General features: G+C 45.2%; 1 protein-coding gene across 15 annotated transcripts in view; it reads right to left on the reverse strand.

Moving 5' to 3' along the window:
• Nucleotides 1-21,957, reverse strand: part of MGAT5 (alpha-1,6-mannosylglycoprotein 6-beta-N-acetylglucosaminyltransferase) — a 402,590-nt gene that overhangs the window by 275,499 nt on the left and 105,134 nt on the right. For 5 of the 15 annotated variants that reach the window (XM_060410108.1, XM_042244931.2, XM_060410106.1 and 2 more), the window contains one exon: nt 8,785-9,030. The exons of the other annotated variants lie outside the window; for them this stretch is intronic. The gene's annotated coding sequence lies outside the window, so the exon portion shown is untranslated. The remainder of the gene's footprint in view (nt 1-8,784; nt 9,031-21,957) is intronic. 15 annotated transcript variants of the gene reach the window in all.

A 21,957-nucleotide genomic window follows, 5' to 3' on the forward strand; every position in this document is an offset into this window, starting at 1 on the left:
ATAGTCAATGAAGCAGATGTTTTTCTGGAATTGTCTTGCTTTTTTGATGATCCAACGGATGTGGGCAATTTAGATCTCTGGTTCCTCTGGCTTTTCTAAATCCAGGACTGGGGAAACAGAGTCTTGGAGGACACAAACAAAACCTTGTGGATGTACCCTTAGTAGACAAGAAATCATTTTTCCTTAATGACTTAACAACATTTGGAAAACAGGGATATTTAATATAAAAAAACTGAGTTTTCTGGCAGCTCCTGAAAAATGGGACTATCTGGTCACACTAAACCCTTTCCTCTGAGAGGACTTTAGCAATAGTGTTGGGCATAGCCCTCCAATTTTCCATGGAAACCATGCAGACTTCGTTATATATCTGTTACCTGCCTAGCATGTAAGTCTTATACTAAATGACTGTAAGATCTAAGGAGAGCATATTCATAAGCATATTTCAACACAGTGCCAGGGGCACAGTGACCAGCAACTGGGCCTGCTGGATACTAGGCACTTGGTATCAAATACTGTGCTAGACCCTCTGTTCACAGCATTTCATTTCATTCTTATCCTTTTGAAATAATTGCTCATCACTTTACATGATGTTCAGAGAATTAGCCAACTGCTCTTTCAAAGCTCACCCAGCTAGTACTGATCCCAAGTTTATGTGATTCCAAAACAAAGGAGTGTGGAAAAGCAAGTAAGGATATAGATAAAGAGTTTCTCATTTAAAAAAAAAAAAGAAAGAAAAAACCACCACAGCAAGAGGCAAACACTCTGGTTTCCCAGATGCAGTTTTTGTTCTACATCTGTCAACAGAAAGTACACACTTTATAGGGTCATTGCTTCTTTCTTCTGGAAAACTCTTAATCTTGCACCAAGAGAGGCGGGCAAGGTCTCACTTATCTTCTGAGATGGCCCACACTCTATGGAAACTTTTCCTCTCAGGGCCACTCTCATTTTCTGAGATGGTCTGCACTCTGTCTGTGGAATGTCTTTCTCTCAAGGATCCTCTAGCTTTCTGAGACAGTCTACACCCTATCAAATGCCTTTCTCTCAGTGCCTCTCTAGGCTTCTGAGATGTTCCACACCCTGTGGAATGCTTTCTCTCAAAGCCTCTCTAGCCTTCTGTGAGTTCACACTCTACGGAATGTGTTTCTCTCATGGTCTCTTAGCCTTCTGAGATGGTCCACACTCTGCCTGTAGAATGTATATCTCTCTAAATAAACTCTTCCAGTTTAAAAGAGAGAGAGAAAGCCAAGATCTACCTCCTAAATCTTCAAATGGGTTAATTCAGCTATAGGGATTAGTGACCATGCTTCCAGCTAGGCAATTCAGAAGGAAAAGCATTCAGCTGAAACATAACATGCCTTCAGTGTGAGATCACAAAGACAAAAAGTCACATCGGGAAGTCATTCCACGGAATAGGAAGTAGGGATCCTTAGCCAAGGGGCAGAGTCCAGAACAAGCACTCAATGACAAACATTCTCTCTTGGGCTACATACCAGCTGACCAGTAACTGAACAAATGGCTATTTAAGCTACTTGCTAGAAAACATAAAAAGTGCTATGCAGTCAGAGTTTGAGGAGGCATCACAGAAGCTCCCAGAAGAGGTCAGATTCTGGTAAAAGTCTAAAAATGACTTTATCATATAGGGCTGTCCACCTATCAATATCTACTGAGATGGATGACACCTCAGCAGTAGGACAAAAATCTACCTACTCTTTTCTCTGGTTCTTATGAATCACAAGATATACTACAAGATGAAATCACTCTTTTAATGTTTATCCTCCTGGACCAGACTCCTCAAAGTCAGAATCAAGGTCTTACTGCTTGAACCCCCAGAACCTTCTACAGTGATTTCCTACGGTGGGTATGAGTAGGTAGTCAAAAGGATTCTTTTTCCGATCTACACATTTGCTTCAACACTCACAGCAAAGTACCAAACAAATCACATGCAGATATATATTACAGATACATATATATTTACTTTATGATAAATTCTAACACAAAGTGGCTTATATATATTTGTGTTAGAATTTATCATAATAGTGATACAAAATCAGAACCACATCTGATGCAGGGAGGGGCCATGCCCATGACACAGTGCCTCAGAGAGATTTGACTGCTGCCCATGAAACAGGCTGAGCCTAGAACTTTGCTCCCTGAACATTCATGTGCCTGGGAATCACCTAGGACTCTGGTTATTCTGTAGATTCTGAGTCTGTGGGCCTCAAGCATCTGCACTTATTCATTTTTTTTTCTTTTTGCATTGAATAACATTTTTCAGTTTTTTAAAGATTTTTTGTTGTTGTTATGGATCATTTTTTTAAAGTCTTTATTGAATTGAATGTGTTACAATATTGCTTCTGCTTTACTTTTTTTAACTTTTTAGTTTATATTGGAGTATAGCCAATTAACAATGCTGTGACAGTTTCAGGTGGACAGCAAAGGGACACAGCCATACATATATATGTGTCCATTCTCTCCCAAATTCCTCTCCCATCCAGGCTGCCACATAACACTGAGCAGAGTTCCTTGTGCTATACAGTAGGATATTGTTGGTTATCCATTTCAAGTACAGCAGTGTGTACACATCAATCCTAAGCTCCCTTTTTAAAATTGATTTACAATGTTGTGCTAACTTCTGCTATACAGCAGAATGACTCTATTATACATATATACATTCTTTTTTATATTATTTTCCATTATAGTTTATCCCAGGATACTGAATACAGTTCCCTGTGCTACACAGTCAGACCTTGTTGTTTAACCATCCTATATATAATATAGTTTGCATCTGCTAGTCCCAAATCCCAGTCCTCCCTCTCCTAGCCCTTAACAAACACAAGTCTGTTCTCTGTGACTGTGAATCTGTTCCTGTCTCATATGTAAGTTCATTTATGTTGTATTTTAGATCCCACATAGAAATGATATGCTTTTCAATAAGTGCTAAGTGATTTGGTATTGGTCTTTCTCATTCTGACTTCCTTCACTTAGTATGATGATCTCCTGCTGCGAGAGTCCGCACTTCTGATAAGCTTCCAGCTGTTGCCAACACTGCCAGTTTGTGGAGCGTCTCTGAGCAACGGGGATCTAAGAGCTCCAACAAGGACCCTAACCGCCTTGGTTCCTTGCAGCCTACGCCATGCCGTAAGGAGCTGGGGTGACAGGCAGCAGAGGGCAGAACTGATGAGATGTGCTTTCGATGGGAAATTCCTAAGGCAACGACCTTTCCCTTTTATTTCATTCAAGCTCTGACAATCTATCAGCAGTCATGCCTAATGGGTAAAAATTAGTATAGGGTGGGGGGAAGAAACCTTTCAAAAACAAATTTCAAACACCTTCCAGACCACCCCTTGTGTGGCTGCCACAGCTGTGGTGATCTGGGCCATGCACCTCCAGATGCCTGGTGAGGGCTTTATCCTCACTAGAAACAGGTATCTACATGCTCCTGCAGCCTCTATTCTTTTCTTCCAGATCATACATTGTTAACTTCCAGTCTCTTCTGTTGTTAACTTACTCAGTCGTGTCCAACTCTTTGCGACCCCACAGACTGCAGTATACCAGGCCTCCCTGTCCATCACCAACTCCTGGAGTTCGCTCAAACTCATGTCCACTAAGTTGATGATACCATCCAATCATCTCATCCTCTGTCACAGGAAAGCTAAATATTGGGGGCCCACAGAATCCAAGGGGAATCTGAAAAAAGCTATGAACACTCTCTGCTTCCCAAATACCCAGACACTAAAGGTTATTTAACATTTCAGAGGTTTCATAGACAGTGCTGAATCTATAAAAGGAAGCCTGTGCCCTGTCTTCTAGAAGCTGTACTTTAAAAAAACAAACAAACAAACAAACAGGTTAAGACTTACTCAGAACACTTCATTTTTAAACAAATCCTTTTCTACAAATACTCCATGGGAGATATCATGTCCCTGCCTCTGGAAACTTTTCTGCAGATCATAAAATGCCAGCAAACAGGTGTCATGCCTTGTTACAGAGCGAGATGACAAATGAATGAAAGCCCAAATTTCAAGACAAAGCCACCAGCCTGGAAACAATAACTGTGCTGGCCACTACTCCACCCACATTTTCTTAAAAGCATGCAAGAGATGGTGGGACTTGTTCTGTTCAGCCACAGAGGACTGTAGGATGGAGGGGACCAGAGGAGAAGCGGAGAGGAAAACTAATTAAAAAGCAAATGGGGAAAAACGAGCTTGGAAAGGGCTCACTGAACTGCTGACAGCCTAGAGTGCGGAGGTGAAAAACAAATGCAAAAGAGATTTGGCAGAATCCAAAAAGAGCAGGATCAGAATGAGAAATGAGGCCACGACCAACTCCCAGCTACAAGTCACAGAGAGGAGTCAGAGTGACATTTACGTGGAGGAGAAAAGAAAAAGTTCCCTGGATGAAAAGGGAGTGAACAGAGTGGACTGAAGGAGAGAGAGAGATAAGGAGGACCATGGACAGATAGCTGCTGCAGAAAATAAAACATGGCAGCATCACAGTCACACACACATAGAACAGCAGAGAATCTTACCAAAGCCATCAAATGCCCTCTTAAGAAAAAAGAGGGAGGGGACGATGAGCAGCCTAAGCCATCACAGATCAGCTTAAAATTACGAATGAAAGCCTACCCGGTACATGGAAGAATTTGCAGGCACCTGCAGGGGTGCCTCCCGGGCCCCACCCTCACATCACAGGCCAGGTGGCTCCTGCTCACTAATGCAGGAAACGACAAGCCAGAGAGACACCCTCTTATGCTCCTTTCATCTGAGCCACTGATGGTGGAGACAGGTCATTTCACTGCGGGCAGAGGTGGGGATGTGGGAAAGAGACTCTGTATGCATGCAGGTGCCTAAGGACAGAACTTGGAAACAGAGCTGCATCTGGAAAGTAAAGTTTCCTGAAATGAGAGGCTGTGGGAGAACCAGGATCCCATGGCCAGGTGTGAAGATGCACAGCACTGCCCTGCAGTGTCACACAGAACAGAAAGTCCCACTGGCTACTCAAAGACTCGTGGATTTCTCTGCAAACCTTTCTTCCAACAAGGGGTACCTTGTTGTTGGTACCTGTGCTGTGCTTCTATAGACTCGGGGTGGGGGGGGGGGCGGCGGGGAGCTGTGCACGCACGTGGGTGCACGCTCAGTTGCTGAGTCCTGTCAAACTCACTGACACCCTATGCTTCTGTCCCTTACGAAAGACAATGGACTCAGCAAGAGCCCAATTACAGGCGTGATGCTGAATGTTAAGGCAGCTAGCCAGTTAGTGTTTACCCACTACCAGGCTCCACTAATAGCCTTTTACTTATACAAGCTCATTTATTCCTTTTGGTCACCCCAGAGGGAGGCAGCATCTCCACTTTACAGATGCAGGACCAAGAAAGCAACTCACTTGCCGAGGTCACACCTCTAATAAGAGGCAGGGGGCAGCATTTGAACCCAAGACCCTTAACAATTTCACCAGCAGTTCCCAAACTCAAGGGGCTTCCCTGGTGGCTCAGACAGCAAAGAATCCACCTACAGTGCAGGGGACCCAGGTTCGATCTGTGGGTCGGGAAGGTCCGCTGGAGGAGGGAATGGCAAACCACTCCAGTATGGGAGAATTCCCATGGACAGAGGAGCCTGGCGGGCTACAGTCTATGGGATCGCAGAGTCAGACACGACTGGATGACGAACACTTTCAGCCTTTCCCAAACTCAAACTTTCCCACTTTACTGTGCCTTTAGAAATTTAGTCTTCAGTCATTTTTCAGGACACCCTTTGGCCAGAAGAAGTAACTAACGGAAGCTCCACTTACCAAAGCATTAGGTCCAAACAACTTTGTGGTGGTAGTGAGGTGGTATCTGGCAAAGAGAGCTATTTTCCTCACAGTTACACAATATCCTGTGACTTTCACTTAATCTCATGACTTCCTCGGGGCACCCCAGGGTGCCTCGGCTCACAATTTGGAATCCACAGAACCACACTTGCCTGCCTTCCTCCTTCTGGTGAGGAAAAGGCATCAGCCTGCAATAATCACACTGGCTGCTCCTTCCAGTACATGTGTCAGAGAGAAAAAGAAGTCTGCCAACAACTGCCCTCTGGCTGTCAGGAATGGCTGTGCCCTGAGCGCTCTGAGCTGCAGGGTCCACCCGGCCCACTCGACTTCCTGCCACTTCACCCTAACAGGGACCCAAGCCTTCCAGAACAAGCTGCTAAGGTCCTGCCATCTGCTTTCCCTTCCGTCCAGCCACTTCCTGCTCCCAGTTCCTGGGTGACTTAGTTCCTCTTCTGAGCAGTTTCTCCACCCACAGAGAGACCTGGTTCACCTCTTCCTCTGGGTCAAGGCCCACTTTGCACACAAGATTTGCTGGGCGACTCCAACTGGCCGTCTTCATGTGTACTTCCCCCTCCCCTTTGGTGATGAACTTTTGCAGGGTGGGCTCGTATCTCACTCATCTTGGTGATTTCTTCAATGACTCTGCACAGTAAACGGCACACAGTCTTTTGAGTTTTCATTAATAAAGAATGGAACAAGAGCGAAGGATGGCTTGAGGAACCATAAGAAGGATTACGGGGTGAATGAAAGAAAAGGATAAATATAGGAGATGTAGGGCACTGGTGGCCCCAGTTAGGGAAATCCCTTATCCACACACCTTGCAATGAGACTCCGTAGCAACTCTCACCAAGATGAGTCTCCATCTTACCCTTTGAATCTGGATACATGCTGCACCTTGCTTTGCTAATAAATGTGGTAGAAGTCAGGAATGCCAGTTCTGAACCTGGGCCTCAAAAGACATTCACGCATGCTTCTGCTTACCCTATGACCTGGATCAAACGGCTGCAAGAGGGCAGGCCACGTGGAAGGGAGCCCAGCCAACGCCGGCTGGGACCTGGGAGCCTTTGCTGCAGTGTTTGCACCTAGACAAATATCTCCCAAACAACAAGATATAGAGAAACTATAAGGGACTAAAAATAACTGTGAATGTATGAGTGAGTGAGTGAGAATCACTCAGCTGTGTCTGACTCTTTGTGACCCCATGGACTGTACAGTCCATGGAATTCTCCAGGCCAGAATACTGGAGTGGGTAGCCTTTCCCTTCTCCAGGGGGTCTTCTGCTGGCACAAATTATGGACAAAAAGACCAAAAAACCCAACTGCCACTTCTGAAGAGCCCAGAGCAAAAGCAGGGTACTGTGCATGCCCCCGGCACCCAACACCACCTACAGGGTGGTGGTAAGCCACCCCTCTGGCCACAGTCCCACCCTCACCCTATGAAAGGAACCAGCTCACTCTCCCAACGGGGAGCAAGTGAGCAAAGGAACCTGTTACTTGTTTTCACTCCCCTCCTGCTGCAGCAGGGGCCCCAGTAAAGTCCTGCCTGAATTTCTTGTCTGGCCTCTTATTAATTTCAATTGATTAAGGAGGCCAAGAACCCTGGTTAGTTACAGTCTCCGCTGAGACAATCCTGGACAAAACTCAGCCAGCCAACACCCCTCAAACATGTGAGAAGCCAGCTAAGAACAGCAGACTGACCCCCTAATCACTACATGAGTGAACCCAGGGGAAACCAGAACCACCACTCAACTGACCCAAGTCCCGGAAACACCAATAAAAGACAGTGTTTTAAGCCGCTAAGAGTTAGGATAGCTTGTCATGTTGGTATGACAATGGCTGACTGTTGATGAACAGTCTAACTTAGGGCAGTCAAGTCCCTAGAAGGCAGAGGCTGTGAGTGTCTGTCCTGTGCTGAGCACCCACGTTATTGAGCAAATTGTGGGCCCATCTTAGGAGGTTATCTCATGATCTATCGTCAGGTATTTTTTGTTTGTTTGAAAGAATGAGAGTTTTATTCATGAGCACTTAGATGTTTACCAACATTATATATATATATATACATATATATATATACATATATATATTTTAAAAATACTGATTTCATATCAGTCTTTACAATCACACTCACATCTAGAGAGAAACACTGTTGTAGGGATTTGAACAGAGTGTTTCTGAATTTTACAAGGGATTTACGTGAAGTTAGGTGTGGATTCATCGTTAGCCTCCTCTGTAACACTACCTCTCTGCATTGTGATCAGCTTTCTTGAGGAAAGAAAAGGGCAGAAGAGGAAAGAACCTACTTCCTATTGTGCCTCCTAGAAGGCAGTAACAATAGTCACAGCCAGCAGGTATTCACACCTGTCTTACCCACCCTCTCCTGGAAACCAGCTCCCCATGCGTCTAAACAACCATTTCCGGTGGTGATGTCAAATCCTTTTGAGAAAGGACAAGGCATAAAAACATTTTTCAAAGTTACAGTTCTTTTTTTTTTTCCTTCAACGTTCTGTGTTTTCCCCCCTTCAATCAACATATTGCCTATCTGTGCTCCGCACTGAGGAAACCAAAGACCTGTCTTCTGCCCCCAGGGAACTCCAGTCTGACTGACCTAAGAGGCCTACTTCTCTCAACAAGAGCCTAGTAAGGGCCCATCCTTATTCCTTCTGGCTATCAAAATCAGACATTTACAGCAGGTGGTGAGTCTTACGGCCAGCAATCTAAAATGAGAAAGCCTAGTGACCATCCCCCACCCCCGCCCCACCATGGTGGTTGTCCCATTGGCGCTGTAGAAAGCCTCTAATTTCAATTCCATTTCTGGGATAAAGAAGGTTCTTGTGGAGGGTGACTGCTGCTTTTGTTGCAGGAAAGGGGAGGCACTAGCAAGAGGGATTCCGGGAAATGGACGGACACACGGTGTCTCCTTCCGAGCTTTCCCGAACTCTTCCGGTTGGTGGTGGCTTATTAGTTCTGTATTCCTTACCAGGATCTCCTGTCATGAATCAGCTCACGCGAGTGGTTACTGTGGGGCCTGGCCAGGGTGGGCGCTTTCAGTCAGTGTGCTTCCCCTAACACTTTGATGGCACATGCAGTGTTTCTCCACGACGCATTTCCTCCAGAAGGCAGCTTTCAGTTCAGTTTTTAGGTGCCTATACCCACGTTCCCTTACACTTTTCCAGGGAACCCTAGTCCAGCAAATTCTCAAGGCCTGCAAGCCTTAGTTTCACACCTACAAAGCAGAGAAGAAATGAGGTTGAATAAGTTGATATGACATGAAAATCCAAAGGCTGGGCACAGTCCCAAGCACCGATCAGTGCTCACAAACGTTTGCTTTCCTTCCTTTCAGCTACAAAAACACACACAAACATATACACACTCACACTCCTTCAGGCCATATGTACCCTCTTCTGCCCAGTATCATGTCACACTGGTAATAACAGTACGAGCACAATGTTCTGAAAGATCCCCAAACACAGACATTCATTCAACTTTTACCCAACATCACACTGGGTATGATCAACGTGGGAACCTTGAGGCTCCCACCAACCTCCAAGGAGACTATTCTTACTAGAAAGGATCATGACAACCTCCTGAACAATCCACAGAATATCTAACAAGCAAACAAGCCATTGGGGTCCTAGCAAACAGCATCTCATTATCCTACTGAAGTCAGTATTCTGCCAAGTCCATAGTGACTTTATTTTCTGGCAAAAGCATCTTTATGCTAAGCAAGACTCCCGGCATGTCCAGGCGAGGGATCTGATCTATTCAGCCGGCCCTCAGCTGTCAAGCACAAGATGGATCATGCCTCCTGCTCTGGAGACCCACTTCCCCACTCCCACCTCCTCATTCCCCGAGCACCTGAGCTGGTCCCCAGATAAAAACAGTCACAGCAAAAGGAGCAACATAAAAAACGATGCCAAATCTGTCTTCATTAATCACCTTCCTCTGCTGGTGTGAAACTCTCAGAAAAAGAGCCGGAGAATGACTCAGATAACCCGCTTACATAAGGAGACCTGAGTCTCTAACATGCTTCATGTACCAACACTGTTTCCTAATGAGCCTTTAATTTCCCCTCAGGATCTCCATGGTACATTCTTTAGATCATGCAATTGCCTCAACAAACAGAAAACCTTGAACTCCATTCTAGGAAGTAATACTACAATGTGCTTTCAGGTTGTCAGGGGTTTTGAGCTACTTCATCTTCATTTCTCTTCTTTGGAATCCTTCCATCCTGAAAGTGTATTCGTGACAACAGGGGAATTTCCCACTCAAAACCTGAAAATCAAGTCTGGTCTCACCAGACCTGGATTTGAACAAGATTCAGACTTCTCCATCTTTTGCCCGCTGACTCCTCTGGGTTGTAAATGCCCACGGTGGGTACTAATCAAGTCAACTAGACCAAATTAAGCCAGCCTGACTTAGACCTTGTTCCTTATTTTTGCTGATCTCACTGCAACCAACCATACAGTGAGCAGAATGGTTATTCAGTACAAGACACCAACTTCACACGCTTCTCCCCTACAGAACAGCTGGGAGATGGTGGGATCTATTAGAAAACATCAGCCTCTTTGGAAACTTAAAATATTATGCCTGCCTAAGGTCGCCATCTAAAACTAGTAAGGATTACAAAGTCCATTATAAGCACCAAACAAAAGCACATAACTAAGTCCTTTGGAATCAAATACAAAGGATGAGATTAAAACCACAACATAATACCACTACACACCCACCAGAATGGCTAAGGTGAAATGGACAGGAAACAGTGTACTGAGGACACAAGGGAGGTCAGCTCTCACACACTAGTCAAGGTACAAGCTGGTACCACTATTTACGGAAACTGGCAGTTTTCTCATATAGCTGAGCATGCATACTCCCTGTGACCCAGAAATAACACTTCTAAGTATATAGTCAATGTGCAGCGTGCCCCTATGTCCACCAAGAGCCATATACTTGAGTATTTCCAGAAGCACTACTGAGAAGAGCCCCAAACCGGGAATCATCCAGATGCTCATCTGTGGCAGAATGGACCAATCGATGGCAGCATAGTCACACAATGGAAGACTCTATAGCAATGAGACTGGATGGTCTACAAACACACGATGATATGGATTTCATGGCACAACACTAAGCAAAACACGCAAAGCCCCAAATAGCACACACCGCACGAGCTCATTCATACAGAGTACACAGAAGCAGACCAAAGCCATCCGTACTGGAGACGGTCAGGAGAGTAGTGGGGTAGTGAGTGACCAGAAGGGGTGAGACAAGGTGGTTCTGAACTGCTGGTGATGTTCCGTTTGTCTGTCTGGGTGGTTAGGTGGGTGTGTGCACTTTGTCCAGATCCACCAAGCTGTACACTGGTCATGGGTACTTTCCTGCGTGTGTGTGTGTGTGTGTGTGTGTGTGTGTGTGTGTGTGTGTGTGTGTGTGTGTGTGTGTGTGTGTGTGTGTGTGTGTGTGTGTGTGTGTGTGTGTGTGTGTATTATATGCCAATTAAAAAGTTAAAAATAAAACCAAGGATGGTGTTTTCCTGGGTAAGTCCCTGCTTGCCTCAGTAACTAGCCAACGCTGGTTGGCCAGTAGGTGGAGCTAAGGTTCTTGCTGACTGCTACTCTGGGACTGGCAACCAACTGGCTTAGGCACTAGCTGGTTTTGTGACCTGGGGCAAACTCTTTTACCCCACTTGCCTAAACTTGTTAATAAGATTGGACAGAATGCTGGCTCAGATTCCTTCGCAGTTCTGATTCTTGAAGATTATAATGTTGCGCTCCTCATCCATTCCTTCACGAGGTGGATAGGAATCACAGGGGAAGGTGGCTGGGGTTTAGGATCCTGCTAGAACCAGAGGGAGCACCTGGAACTGACCCTCTTCATCTTAGAATGCAAGATGTAAAAGGACAGAGGCCCAAGTCTCACTATCCAGAAGCATTTGATGTTTCCAAAACCAATCCAATTTCTAATTAGACAAAATGGCACCTCACCATCTGGATCTGCAATTTCAACCCAAGAGCTCAATTTGCTGCTCACCTGTCACTTGCCTCCTTTCCTTTCCTCTAGGAAAAGGAGTCGATAGGGTATAAGCAAAGTGATGCTTTTACACAAGTCAGCAGCAAAGGCCCTCTGAAAATAAAGTGCAAATATTCAAAAGGCTCATCCATATAGGGCTCCTCCAAAGAACAAAACCTATCTCAATGTCAAAGAGAAGACAAGCCAAACATTTTGCTCCTGCGCTGACTTCAGCAAATCAGCCTTCCTCGCCCAGTAAGGCCCAGCACTCAAGCTGGTTCATTTACCCACACCGCTCCCTCTGGAGTCTCAAGGTCTTACTGACATCCTCCCTTGCCCTAGTTTGACACAGCACAACTGAATAATGAAAGGAGTATTTGTGAAGAAGAATGAGAAGATGGTGTGGGCGGGGAGGTGGACAGAACGCAAGAACCAGGGAAACTCAAGTTTTCCCCACAATTTTCCATGTAAAATAAAACTTTTGTTTTGAGGAGAGAAGTTGGAGATGCTCCAAATTTCCAGAGACCTCTGATTCTACATTCTCTCAAAGCTGGACAAGAGGAGGCCAGGAAGCAAGGCGATCATTTCAAGGTGTTTTATGTTGTACAAAGAAGCCAACCCCATATACAACTCCCCTGACCCCCTAAAAGCAAGAGAAAGAGGAAGACAAGTGACTGCTGGTGACAGACAATTGCAGGACAGGCCTTGGTCTTTCCATGCACAAGGCCTTCAAGCTGTCAGAACAGAGGCCACCCAGCGACACTGCTCTCAAGACCCTGGGGATATCTGATGCTGATCACAACCCAGGGGCCCTTCCCTACTGATTCTCTTTATTATTGCTTTTGTTTCCCCCAGAGGCTGAAAGTAAGACCAAGTGTTATTAAAACAAAGACTATCACACAAAAAGTTTTAAAAAGTTTAAAGCCCAGTTGAGAAAGGTCAAAGAGAGTTTTGTTTATTACATTTTTGCTTCACTTGAATATTGAGTTTCATGGTCTGGTGAGGGCCCTGTTCTGACCCTATTTCCATATAAAAGTAACGTAACTTTTTCTGTAGCTTTTATTCCCAGTAGGATAAAGATGAAGGTTTGTTGGGCCTTTTTTTTTTTTTTTTTTTTTGAGGGGGGCAGTGAGGGGAGCAGGATACACATCTCCTGTGTTATCTATATTATAAATACTACTGTCGGTAACTAAACTCTTTTGCTTGCTGGGACTATCAGCTTGTCCACACCCCAGTGGACAGGAATTCTATTTGCAATGCTTCTAAATAGCTAACCAGCCATCCTCTTAGCTGCTAAAGCTAACAGAAGTCTGGCTGATGACTCTATCTCCCTAGAGCACCAAACCCCCGGGGCAGTCAGCATAGTCTAATACAGGTTTGTTCCCAGTGTCCCACAGGTGCACTCTGAGAGTACACAGAATATCCAAATACAGTTTTGATTCTAGTTGTTCAGTAATTATTTCAACCCGTACACACACCAAATGTGTATCTTTGTATATGTTGTCAATTAGGAATTAGGATAAGACCAAATTAAAATACATGATAAATTTATTATATATAAACAATACATTCTTATTAAAACAAGAATAAATTTGAAGAAAAAATACGTTAAGTAACTAATACAAGTGGCAATAGGAAGATGGCAGAAACTATGTATGAAGTTTGGAAAATAGTGATCTTCTTTAAAAGAAAAAAGTCCTGCCAAGATTCAAAGAGCTGCGGTTCTACGGCTGCCTGTCTGTGTCCTTGGGGATCCTCCACCTTCCTTCCCTGGGCAGCCGTTGCTAGAAGAATGTCAGCAACGAAGCTGACAGGGTCAGGGCAGAGTGACAAGCAAGAAATCTTCTAAAAGAGAACACAAGGCCTTTCTGCCTTCAATTAAGGTGTGGCTACTGTCCAGCTGAGTCTCATGGACCAATATAGTTTTGAAACATACACCGAAAGGGTAAGAGAGTGAAAGCCTGAACCTCCGTAGAAGCTCCCTGAGCTGTGAAAGTCATCCTGCCAAGCCTGCAGGCATGGACCTCCCGAGGTCTGCTTGGTGGTGGGCAGGGGAAGGTAGATGGTGGCACACCAACAATACGTATCACTGAGGCCTGGAGTCTGATCTCAGTGACAGCCATGCCCAAGATTCCCAGGAAGAGAATGTTCCAAAGTCATTCATCACTAGGCTCTCAAGATCACTTTTGAGCCGAGCAGAAGCAAATGACCAGTATCTCTGGTGAGCAACTATCTTTTTTTAACCTGTCAGTCTCATCCTGGGGTTTGCCATGTGCCTTGAGAAAGCAGGCTTGAAGGCTGAAACATGAAGGTCTGATTGGCTCAGGGATTGGAAGAGGAGTATAACACCAGGTGGGCAAGTTAGGTTTCCCAGAGAAGACCTATTTTTTCACCTTATATACTATTGTTGATATAACAATATTGTTATATTATAAATAATATAAATAATAGTATTGTTATATACTATTATTGACTGGCAGATTTCTGCGGAAACAAATGCCTGTGGCGTGAATACGTCTCCAGTCAATAATGTGTTAAGTAACTGCCCACCATCCATAATAAGCAGAAAATGCCTGCCTACCCCCCTAAAAAATGCCCCTGTCCTAATCCCCAGAACCTGTGACTATGTTGCCAAGGGGAATTAAAGCTGCACACAAAGCGTGCAGGGTGGGGATGGGTGACTTAGGGGAAGCGGATGAAAGGTACGAGCTACCAGTTACAAAAGTCACAGGATGTAATGTACAGCGCAGGGAGTGTAATCAATAACATGATAACAACTCTGGATGGTACATAATCTATAAAAAATATTGACTCACTATGCTGTGCTCCTGAAACTAATATTTTAGGTCAACTATACTTCAGTTGACCGAGAGTGCCAGGCTGTGACGGCGCAGGAATAGCCGGGAGGAGCTACCCCACGTCTGAGGCCAGGGGCGGCCAGGAGCCTCCCCAGGCCCGAGGCCAGGGGTGGCAGCCGGGAGAGGCAACCCCATGCCCAAGGAGCAGTGGCTGCACGGGCGCACGAAGGCCGAGAGGAGCCATCCCACATTGAAGGTCAGCGGTGAGGAGATACCTCTCATCCAAGGTAAGGAGCAGCGGCTGCGCTTTGCTGGAGCAGCCATGAAGAGATACCCCACGCCCAAGGTAAGAGAAACCCAAGTAAGATGGTAGGTGTTGCAAGAGGGCACCAGAGGGCAGACACACTGAAACCATACTCACAGAAAACTAGTCAATCTAATCACACTAGGACCGCAGCTTTCTCTAACTCAATGAAACTAAGCCATGCCCACAAAGCAACCCAAGACGGGCAGGGCAATCCAAGACGGGCGGGTCATGGTGGAGAGGTCTGACAGAATGTGGTCCACTGGAGAAGGGAATGGCAAACCACTTCAGTATTCTTGCCTTGAGAACCCCATGAACAGTATGAAAAGGCAAAATGATAGGATACTGAAAGAGGAACTCCCCAGGTCAGTAGGTGCCCAACACGCTACTGGAGATCAGTGGAGAAATAACTCCAGAAAGAAAGAAGGGATGGAGCCAAAGCGAAAACAATACCCAGCTGTGGATGTGACTGGTGATAGAAGCAAGGTCTCATGCTGTAAAGAGCAGTGTTGCATAGGAACCTGGAATGTCAGGTCCATGAATCAAGGCAAATTGGAAGTGGTCAAACAGGAGATGGCAAGAGTGAACGTGGACATTCTAGGAATCAGTGAACTAAAATGGACTGGAATGAGTGAATTTAACTCAGATGACCATTATATCTACTACTGCGGGCAGGATTCCCTCAGAAGAAATGGAGTAGCCATCATGGTCCACAAAAGAGTCCGAAATGCAGTACTTGGGTGCAATCTCAAAAGCGACAGAATGATCTCTGTTCTTGGTGCAATCTCAAAAGCAACAGAATGATCTCTGTTGTTTTCCAAGGCAAACCATTCAGTATCACAGTAATCCAAGTCTATGCCCCAACCAGTAACGCTGAAGAAGCTGAAGTTGAACAGTTCTATGAAGACCTACAAGACCTTTTAGAACTAACACCCAAAAAAGATGTCCTTTTCATTATAGGGGACTGGAATGCAAAAGTAGGAAGTCAAGAAACACCTGGAGTAACAAGCAAATTTGGCCTTGGAATGCGGAATGAAGCAGGGCAAAGACTAATAGAGTTTTGCCAAGAAAATGCACTGGTCATAGCAAACACCCTCTTCCAACAACACAAGAGAAGACTCTACACATGGACATCACCAGATGGTCAACACCAAAATCAGACTGATTATATTCTTTGCAGCCAAAGATGGAGAAGCTCTATACAGTCAACAAAAACAAGACCAGGAGCTGACTGGTCTTGAGGAAAGCAGGGAAAACCGCTAGACCATTCAGGTATGACTTAAATCAAATCCCTTATGATTATACAGTGGAAGTGAGAAATAGATTTAAGGGCCTAGATCTGATAGATAAGAGTGCCTGATGAACTATGGAATGAGGTTCATGACATTGTACAGGAGACAGGGATCAAGACCATCCCCATGGAAAGAAATGCAAAAAAGCAAAATGGTTGTCTGGGGAGGCCTTACAAATAGCTGTGAAAAGAAGAGAGGCAAAAAGCAAAAGAGAAGAGGAAAGATAATAAGCAACTGAATGCAGAGTTCCAAAGAATAGCAAGAAGAGATAAGAAAGCCTTCTTCAGCAATCAATGCAAAGAAATAGAGGAAAAGAACAGAATGGGAAAGACTAGAGATCTCTTCAAGAAAATTAGAGATACCAAGGGAACATTTCATGCAAAGATGGGCTCGATAAAGGACAGAAATACTCCGGACCTAACAGAAGCAGAAGATTTTAAGAAGAGGTGGCAAGAATACAAAGAAGAACTGTACAAAAAAGATCCTCATGACCCAGATAATCATGATGGTGTGATCACTCATCTAGAGCCAGACATCCTGGAATGTGAAGTCAAGTGGGCCTTAGAAAGCATCACTATGAACAAAGCTAGTGGAGGTGATGGAATTCCAGTTGAGCTATTTCAAATCCTGAAAGATGATGCTGTCAAAGTGCTGTACTCCATATGCCAGCACATTTGGAAAACTCAGCAGTGGCCACAGGAATGGAAAAGGTCAGTTTTCATTCCAATCCCAAAGAAAGGCAATGCCAAAGAATGCTCAAACTACCGCATAATTGCACTCATCTCACATGCTAGTAAAGTAATTCTCAAAATTCTCCAAGCCAGGCTTCAGCAATATGTGAACTGTGAAATTCCAGATGTTCAAGCTGGTTTTAGAAAAGGTAGAGGAACCAGAGATCAAATTGCCAACATCCACTGGATCATGGAAAAAGCAAGAGAGTTCCAGAAAAACATCTATTTCTGCTTTATTGACTATGCCAAAGCCCTTGACTGTGTGGATCACAAACTCTGGAAAATTCTGAAAGAGATGGGAATACCAGAGCATCTGACCTGCCTCTTGAGAAATCTGTATGCAGGTCAGGAAGCAACAGTTAGAACTGGACATGGAACAACAGACTGGTTCCAAATAGGAAAAGGAGTCCGTCAAGGCTGTATATTGTCACCCTGCTTATTTAACTTAAATGCAGAGCACATCATGAGAAACGCTGGACTGGAAGAAACACAAGCTGGAATCAAGACTGTCAGGAGAAATATCAATAACCTCAGATATGCAGATGACACCACCCTTATGGCAGAAAGTGAAGAGGAGCTCAAAAGCCGCTTGATGAAAGTGAAAGAGGAGAGTGAACAAGTTGGCTTAAAGCTCAACATTCAGAAAACGAAGATCGTGGCATCTGGTCCCATCACTTCATGGGAAATAGATGAGGAAACAGTGGAAACAGTGTAAGACTTTATTATTTTGGGCTCCAAAATCACTGCAGATGGTGACTGCAGCCATGAAATTAAAAGACGCTTACTCCTTGGAAGGAAAGTTACGACCAACCTAGATAGCATATTCAAAAGCAGAGACTAATATTACTTTGCCGACTGAGGTCCGTCTAGTCAAGGCTATGGTTTTCCTGTGGTCATGTATAGATGTGAGAGTTGGACTATGAAGAAGGCTGATTACCAAAGAATTGATGCTTTTGAACTGTGGTGTTGGAGAAGACTCTTGAGAGTCCCTTAGACTACAAGGAGATCCAACCAGTCCATTCTGAAGGAGATCAGCCCTGGGATTTCTTTGGAAGGAATGATGCTAAAGCTGAAACTCCAGTACTTTGGCCACCTCATGCGAAGAGTTGACTCATTGGAAAAGACTCTGATGCTGGGAGGGATTGGGGGCAGGAGGAGAAGGGGACGACAAAGGATGAGATGGCTAGATGGCATCACTGACTTGATGGATGTGCGTCTGAGTGAACTCCGGGAATGGGTGATGGACATGGAGGCCTGGTGTGCTGTGATTCATGGGGTCGCAAAGAGTCGGACACAACTGAGCGACTGAACTGATACTTCAGTTAAAAAGAAAATACAAAATTGTATCTCAACTTAAGGTTGCCAGCAGGATGATACTGAGAAGATGAGACTGGATCATGCAAGCGGGTCCATAAGGGACCTTACATGTGGACTCATGTCAAAGTCACAAGAGTCAATGTCTAACAAGCATCAGGACAGATTTTTAAGATGGAAGAAGGCCACGAGTAAGGATGGCAGGCAGGCCCCAGAAGCTGGAAAAGGCAAGTTAGCATTCTCCTCCAGGCTGTCTGGAAAAGAAGGCATCCCTGCTCGCCATGAATTTAGTCCGGAGAGGCTCTATATTAGCCTCCTATAGCTGCTGTAACAAATGACCACAAACCTAGTGGCTTAAAACAACAGAGATCTATTCTTTCAAACTTCTACAGTCCAGAAGTCCAAAAGCCATTTCATTAGGAGGAAACCAGGGTGTCAGAAGGGCCCTACTTGCCCCCCACCCCCACCCACCACCCAGAGGCCTAAGAGAGAATTTATTGCTTGGCTCTTCCAGCTTCTGGGGACTGCAAGCACCCCTTGGCTTGCGGCTGCATCAGGCCAGTCTCTGCCCCCACAGTCACTCTGCCTTCTCCTCTCCTGTGTCTGTGTCATCTTCTCCTGACTCTCTGTGATAAGGGTATCTGTGATGGCTTTTAAGGCCCATCTTAATAATCCAGGATAACCTGCCCATGTTGAGATGCTTAACTTGTATCTGCAACGTGTCTGTCTCTTTTTCCATACTTGTTGCTGTTCAGTCACTATATGTCCAACTCTTTGCAACCCTATGGACTGCAACACACCAGGCTTCCTTGTCCCTCACCATCTCCTGGAGTTTGCCCAAGTTCATGTCCATTGAATCAGTGATGCTATCCAACCATCTCATCCTCTACCACCCTCTTCTCCTTTTGCCTTCAATCCTTCCCAGCATCAGGGTCTTTCCATATAAGGTATTGTTTATAAGGTCAGAGCCTAAAATGTGTGGAGGGCATTATTCAGCCTACCACAGACCCACTTCAGACTTCTGACCTCCAGAACCTTAAGATAAATGTGTGCTGTTTTAGGTCACCAAGTACGGTCACTTGTTACAGCAGCAATAATAGGAAACTAATAAGCTCCTGTCTCTCAAATGTGGGCTACAGACGAGGAGACAGCCTGGATGAGGGAAAGGAGCTAGCCCATCCCTACTAGTCACATCCGGGGTGGGGGTGGGGGGGTTTGTATCTAAAGATGACACCCCTCTCACCCCACCAGATGTGAAAGACTGCTAAGATTCTGCAGCAGGTGGCCAACGGAAGCTTCAGAAATCACCCTTCGCTCTTTCCTTTCAACTACTGCAAGGTTCTTAAATAAACTTTATGGTAATTCATAAAGCAAAGCTTAGGGGTGAGAAAAGAACTGCCATTCATTTCCAGGAATTCCTCTATCATATAATGAGTAGGCTCCATCCACAAATGTCAACGGGTTTTGCTCACAAAGCCAATAATCCTTACCACAAATATAAGATAATATAAGACCTTGAAGGACTGTATCCCTCAATTAGGAACAGCCTCTTCTGATAGCTTTCCTATCCTTGCAGGGCTGGAACATCACACTTTCAAGCACCCATTCATCACTGTTCTTTCTCAGGGAAGGTTATACTGCTGAATTTCTGCCATCTCTGTAGGGGTTTCTATTTACGGGATCGCACCTTCTCACGGATCAGCCTTCAGGACACTACAGCAATTCCTGGGCGGACTCCTATCCCAGAGTTCACCATGCTGGCACACCCATAGGTTCTGTCTCCAGCCCTCTCCTCTCTGGGTTCTCTCCCTTAGTGACTGTACCCTGTCTACAACCTCAGATCCATATACCCAGCCTTGACCCTCACCTGAGAGAGCTCCAGTTTCAAACGTCCAAATGCCTTCTCCACTTAAAACGTTTAGAGTCTCCCCAATTTGGCCGGTCCCCAAACAGAGCTGCTAGTCGCACAAAGAAGCACCCATCGGCTTCATAAATGCCACCACCATCCACCAGAGAGCTCTGATGAAACCCACAGCTTTCACATTCACGATCTCTTCATCCCTTCTTGCCCCTCATATTTAATTCATCAGCAAGTCTACCAGCCTCTGTCTCCAATATTTTTCCCAACTCCGAATTATTTTTCAATCTAGTCCAAGCTCCCCCCACTTCCCAATCTGACTATGAGTGTGTTTGTCAGTTGCTCAGTCATGTCCGACCCTTTGTGACCCCACTAACTTTAGCCTGTCAGGCTTCTCTGTCCATGCGATTTTCCAGGCAAGAAAACTGGAATGAGTTGCCATTTCCTCCCACCCAGGGAACAAACCGGGTTTGTTGAAGGTGGATTCTGCATTGAAGGTGGATTCTTTACTGAGTCACCAAGGTAGGCCCATTCAGACTATAGCTATTGGCTACCAGCTGGTCCTCCTGCCCCAGGCCCTGTTGCCTCCAACCTGACCCTCTACCCTCCTCAGGGCTGTTGGTCATCTTTCTAAATTAGAAATCCAATCCACCCCACACTGTGAAACTGGCTTCCAGCTACACACAGACTCACACTTGACCTTGATCCTGTGGCGATCTGGCCACTGCCTAGCCCACAGGCTCTCTTCCCCTTTGCTCACATGCACACACACTAGCCTCTGTCCTCATCTGGAATATGAAAGGTTTATCCCATCTCCGAGCCTGGGTGTCTGCTGCCTCCCACCTGTGAACGCCCATCCTCCAGATCTTCGCATGACTGTCCTCGTCCATGCTGAGGCCTCACCTCAAAGGTTTAAGACCTGAGCACAGGGGAAAAGACCCTTCAGTCACCATTTTTCTACTACTCTACTTTGTCCTCTTCAGAACAGAGTACCCGAATAGGTCTTCACTGTTTGCAGATATAAGTGTGGTGCCCTTCTGGGGGAGTGCATGCTCACAGAGGGCAAGACTCTTTACCACAGTCTCCCCAGTGCCTGGCATGTCTCGGGGACACAAGAAATACTTGGTCGCAAGCTGCTAAGGGTTTTACAATCCAGTCATGTCCGACTCTTTGCGACCCCATGGGCTATACAGTCCATGGAATTCTCCAGGCCAGAACACTGAAGTGGGTAGCCTTTCCCTTCTCCAGGGGATCTTCCCAACCCAGGGATCGAACCCAGGTCTCCCACATTGCAGGCGGATTCTTTACCAGCTGAGCCACAGGGAAGCCCTTACAATCCAAGGGTAATACCAAATCATCTTAGTCTCTTTTAGCTTTTTTTTTTTTTTACACTATTTTCCCTTTTTTTAAATTGAAGTATAGAAGACTCATAATGCTATCTTTGTTTCAGATTTACAGCAAAGTGATTCAGCTTTATATATATAGATCTATTCTTTTTCAGATTCTTTTCCACTGTAGGTTATTACAGGATACTGAATATAGTTCCCTGCGCTATAAAGTAGGTCCTGTTGATTATCTAATTTATATACATTAACAGTAATGTGTATGTTAATCCAAAACTCCCAATTTATCCAATCTCTTTGACTCTGAGAAAGAATGATTTCCTGGGTTCCAACAGGGAAGGCATCAAGAGCCCCTTCCCACACAACATTCCCATCCCCTTTCCCGGCTCCTCTGCTTTCTTACATTGTGTCCCATTCTCTGCTTCCTACCAGCTAGCTGGCTTCCTAACCTTTCATTTTACATTGTTTCTGCTTCCATCTGGTTTATCACAGGATAAACCATAGAGC

The sequence above is a fragment of the Ovis aries genome, chromosome 2 (assembly GCF_016772045.2).
Source record: "Ovis aries strain OAR_USU_Benz2616 breed Rambouillet chromosome 2, ARS-UI_Ramb_v3.0, whole genome shotgun sequence".
NCBI lineage: Eukaryota > Metazoa > Chordata > Mammalia > Artiodactyla > Bovidae > Ovis > Ovis aries.